The following is a 5,444-nucleotide window of genomic DNA, read 5'->3' as shown; positions in this document are numbered from 1 at the left end:
AATAAAATCATCTGGATGTGGATTAATCTCCTTTGCTCAGTATTTATTATTGTTTCATCTGCAGTGAAATGGGAACTGTACACATTTTGATAAGTGGGTTGAAAGGCTTCTAAATCTCACTCTAGTCTTTTGGAGTGAGCCCCATTATATGCAATCTGATTTTGTGATTTCCTGCAATGAAAAATCAAATCTAGAGACATTCTTGGCCAGGCATGGTGGCTCACGCCTGTAATCCCAGCACTTTGGGAGGCTGAGGAGGGCAGATCACGAGGTCAGGAGATCGAGACCATCCTGGCTAACACATTTAAACCCCGTCTCTATTAAAAATACGAAAAATTAGCCAGGCGTGGGCCGAGCAGTCCGAACTGCTTGGGAGGCTGAGGCAGGAGAATGGCGTGAACCCAGAAGGCAGAGTTTGCAGTGAGCCGAGACGGCACCACTGCACTCCAGCCTGGGTGACAGAGTGAGACTCTGTCTCAAATTAAAAAAAAAAAAAAAAAAAAAGAGACATTCTTGTCACCTCATATAACATAGCAATAGTAGGCAGCTCTCCCTGTGCCTACTGGATTCTCTTGGTCAAATGAGTGCACACAGTGTGCTCAAGGCCAGCACTCTGGCTGGGGCCATGAGAATGTGAACAGATTTTGCCCTGCTGCTCCAATGGCAAGAGGATGGGGTCAGTAGATGATATGTTGGACAGGATCTTTGTTATCTTAGCAAAACAAAACATGTTAACTCTTCTCAGCCTCCTCTTCTCCTAATGTCTGGTACTCTGTATTTAACAAAATGTATCATGAGTAAAACAATCATCTGAACAGATTCTGGGCACAGTCATTATTTGTAATCATGCTGAGATGCAATGGAGACCATATGATTGCCCTCTGGGGTTATGACTGCATCTCTTCATCTCAAAGGACAGAGCTGAACACAACTAGCTTATTATTATTATTTCAAGTTTACGTGAAAAGGGGTTGTTGTGCATGAGTTAGAGGCAAACAAAACTCAAAGTAAATATATTCATGTATTTCATAAACATTAATACGTTTCAAAAATACTCAAGGAATCAAATCAAAATAAAACACAGCTTGATAGAAGCATTATGCTAAGTTTTATCCCCAACCCAGTTGAAGTGATCTTTAAAAAACTTCAGTTTATCATATACTGCCTCTGGAATCCTCAAATTGTAATGGAATTACTTCAGAAGCCCTAACATGCTACAGCTTATCTATTCATCTTGATAGATAAAGCTATTACAAAATCCCTCATAAAGCCAGTTGCCTGCTATTTTTTCCTGGCTTTATTGGACGTAATCAATTGATAAAGTTTGGAAAGATCTTATTAGTAATGGCGGGTACCCTGAAGGTGTCATTTTAAGAAAACTACAGAAGAAGAAAAACATTGAAAAGACAGGTAAGGCAAGCAAAAGGATTCTAGAGAATACCAGATAACTAAATAGAGTTTGAGGGTAAGGGATCAGTTGGAGTGTTATTTTTGCTGACGTGAGTGATGAAACTTGTTAAATTTTTTATGGGAAAATAACCTTATAATTTATTATTATTATATTTTTTTATTCTCCTGTAAGGTAGAAAATAGGATAATTCTTTGTGTGTGTGTGTATATATACACATACGTATATATATGTGAGGAATTACCATAAAGATTGCATTTAAGCCTTTTGCAAATTTGGAGTATCATACTTTCATTAGAACATCCATTATTTCTATGCAAAGAGTGGAAGGAAATGTCATGGACTTGCTTGACCTAAGTAGGTTATTGATATATCTAAAGTTGAGGTATCTAAACGTAGCACACAGCATGGTGTGTGAACTCAACACTTAAAAATCTGACTTCGGTGACATTACTGTTGTGTCATTTGCATCTAGCAGATTTCATCATTATCATACATGCTGCAATTAACTAGTCTTCAAATACTACAATGATGTAATTTTTTTGATGTATAATTATTTTTAAGTTCCTTAAGACAGTTTCTTTGGTTGGATGCTTCTGGTGTTTTGAATCCTAGATTGAAGATCTAATATAATTTGTTTTATATATGCCATTATCAGGATGTGATGGGTACAGGAAGGCTAACCCAAAAAGCAAAGAAGCTACATGGCTTTTAGAGAGTTCAAATTTAGAGTCCCTTCATAATTTACTGGAACAGATCTTTGCAAAATCATCCTGAAGAGACATGGATGTTTGGTCAGCAGAATTGGCCTGTTATTTGATGGAAGGGGTGGTGAGCTGTTGAAGCATAGGAAAAAGATGGCCTCCAGGACAAATGTTGACAGTGTTCATCCAAGTGCCCTCAGGGGAAGAGAGTCCCAGCCAGCCAAATGCCTCTGAAGACTGCAGCTCCACAGACAAGGACATTCTCAAAGTAAACACGGATTTGGGAGATCATAGCCAATGAACTTTCAGTGTTCCCAGCTCCCCTACCATGATGTGAATATTCCTATTGTGGGATTAATACATCAGACTCTGATAACCTGATCCCTTTAAATGCTGAACTATTCTAAAGCCCCTGGCTGGTTCATGTTCACCAAGTGACAGTCTAAGGAGAATCATGAAAGTCTACTTTAAAGAGGGGACAGTGGGCTAGCCATATGGATGTAACCCACTGCTGTGACATTTATTGCAAATTAATAAAGTGGCTTTTGTAGTTTGGTACGGCGATTTGTTAAAATATTAATTTTATTTTATCCTCTTTATAATTTCCTGTTCTCTGCATTTCAGAAGGTAGTGAGGCTTTATAATTTCTTATCATAAGCATGTTGGCAGGACAAAAATTAGAAGCAGCTTCAAGTTAGTGGTTTTCCTCAGCTCTGGAAAAGCTAAGCTGATTGACTAGATGTTGCTAGATTTCTTGGAGGGTTGAGAGAGAAATGATCTTAGAGGAAAGAGCCTTCTTTAGGAGTTTCCCTGAGGCTGGAGAGGGTGAGATGTCAGACCACAGAAAGATGGCAAGACCTCAGAGAGGAATGGCTACATGGAGTGCCCATGGAGGCTGGATCCTCGGCATGAAAAGTTCCTGAGTCCCAAGCATCACAAAAGCCACAGTCTCTACTCCTGAGAGTGCACTTCAGACTACAACAGTGGGTGTCTGGACAGTAACCAGACCAACAGTGCCTTGGCAAGGAATTACTTAGGCTGAATTTCTCTCCAGCTCATATGATGGGGATTTGGAGTTCAAAATAAGTTGATTTAAAGAAGAGAGAGAAACTTGTTTTCTTTTCTTGCACATCTGAAATTGCGGTTGAGATCGTCACACATAGTACATCAGTCCTGTGAGCTCAGTTAATATGAATTCATGCTAGGAAATCAAAAATTTGAACCTGAAAAGATAAGGGCAAGACAATTACTCTATGATAATAAGTGCTATTCTTTAATGACTCTTGAAAATATGCTACTTGCCTTCTTGAAGCAGTGAGCACCTGCATTAGAGTCCCCCTGGGTCCCTCTGCCTTCAAGTTTTGCAAGAGCAAAACTTGAGGAATTTCTGTAATTTCTACCAACAACCCAAATGTTTAATTTTATACAATACGTAGTTTGTCAAATAAAGGTGAACTTTAATCCCTAATTAATGAAGTTTTATTATAGAGCTTATATAACTTTTTTTTTTTTTTCGAGACTGGGTCTGGCTCTATCACCCAGGCTGGAGGGTAGTAGTGCTATCATAGCTCATTGCAGCCACAATTTCCTGGGCTCAAGCAATCCCTACACCTCAGCCTCCTTAGTAACTGGGACTACAGGCATGCATCATGATGCCCAGCTAACTTTTTACTTTTTGTAGAGATGAGGTCTTCCAATGTTGCCCAGGCTGATCTCAAACTCCTGGGCTCAAGCAATCCTCCTGCCTTGGCCTCCCAAAGTGCTGGGATTACAGGTGTGAGCCATTACACCCAGCCTATAACATTTTTTATAAGATACATTTTTTGGAAACTTTTTATTTTAAAATTATTATAGATTCATAGGAAATTCACAGTACAGGGAAGTTTTGTGTACCCTTTATCCTGTTGCCCCCAGTGGTAACATTTTACATAACTATAGTACAATATCAAATTCAGGAAATTTATATTGGTACAATCTATTGAATTTATTCAGATGTCACCAGTTTTACCTATACTCGTGTGTGTATGTGTGTAGTTCTATGCAATTTCATCACATGTAGTAAATTCATGTAACAACAGTAACAACAGTAAAAGGGAAGATACAGAACTGTTTTATTACCACAAATATCCCAAATGCTACCTCTCTATGGTCACACCTGTACTGCCCCCCAACCCATCCCTAGTGCCACTAATCTGTTCTTCATTTCTGTAATTTTATCATTTTAGGAATGTTAGATAAATGAAATAAGACAATATCCAACTTTCTGAGATTGGCTTTTATTTTCACTCAGCATAATTTTCTTGAGACTCATACAAGTTGTTGCATGTACCAATAGATTGTTTCTTTTTAATACTGAGTAGTATTCCATGATATAGATGCACCACAGTTTGTTTAGCCATTCACCCACTGAAGGACATTTGGGTTGTTTCCAATTTAAGCTATTACAAATAAACTTACGGCCGGGCGCGGTGACTCAAGCCTGTAATCCCAGCACTTTGGGAGGCCGAGACTGGCGGATCACGAGGTCAGGAGATCGAGACCATCCTGGCTAACACGGTGAAACCCCGTCTCTACTAAAAATACAAAAATTAGCTGGGTGTGGTGGTGCGTATGCATGCCTGTAGTCCCACCTACTTGGGAGGCTAAGGCAGGAGAATCGCTTGAACCTGGGAGGCGGAGGTTGCAGTGAGCCAAGATCACACCACTGCACCGCGCGGCCTAAGAGAGGTTTATTTTGAAAATTAGAGGCCGGGCGCGGTGGCTCAAGCCTGTAATCCTAGCACTTTGGGAGGCCGAGACGGGCAGATCACGAGGTCAGGAGATCGAGACCATCCTGGCTAATACAGTGAAACCCCGTCTCTACTAAAAAATACAAAAAACTAGCCGGGCGAGGTGGCGGGCGCCTGTAGTCCCAGCTACTCGGGAGGCTGAGGCGGGAGAATGGCGTAAACCCGGGAGGCGGAGCTTGCAGTGAGCTGAGATCCGGCCACTGCACTCCAGCCTGGGCGACAGAGCGAGACTCCGTCTCAAAAAAAATAATAATAGGCCGGGCGCGGTGGCTCAAGCCTGTAATCCCAGCACTTTGGGAGGCCGAGACGGGTGGATCACGAGGTCGGGAGATCGAGAGCATCCTGGCTAACACGGTGAAACCCCGTCTCTACCAACAAATACAAAAAACTAGCCGGGCGAGGTGGCGGGCGCCTGTAGTCCCAGCTACTCGGGAGGCTGAGGCGGGAGAATGGCGTAAACCCGGGAGGCGGAGCTTGCAGTGAGCTGAGATCCGGCCACTGCACTCCAGCCTGGGCGACAGAGCGAGACTCCGTCTCAAAAAA

The 5,444-nt window shown here is 41.6% G+C and overlaps 1 long non-coding RNA gene across 1 annotated transcript in view; it reads right to left on the bottom strand.

The window, feature by feature from the left end:
- Window positions 1–516: 516 nt before the first annotated feature.
- The window catches only part of LOC108535519 (uncharacterized), an 88,464-nt gene continuing 83,536 nt past the window's right edge, over window positions 517–5,444 (bottom strand). The window contains exon 4 of the long non-coding RNA XR_001887252.1: window positions 517–3,335. This is a non-coding gene — a long non-coding RNA (uncharacterized LOC108535519). The remainder of the gene's footprint in view (window positions 3,336–5,444) is intronic.

This window comes from Rhinopithecus bieti, unplaced genomic scaffold (assembly GCF_001698545.2).
Source record: "Rhinopithecus bieti isolate Rb0 unplaced genomic scaffold, ASM169854v2 scaffold_11944, whole genome shotgun sequence".
Classification (NCBI taxonomy): Eukaryota; Metazoa; Chordata; class Mammalia; order Primates; family Cercopithecidae; genus Rhinopithecus; species Rhinopithecus bieti.
The sequence above is the reverse complement of the archived record's forward strand: the minus strand, read 5'-3'. Positions and strand labels throughout refer to the sequence as shown.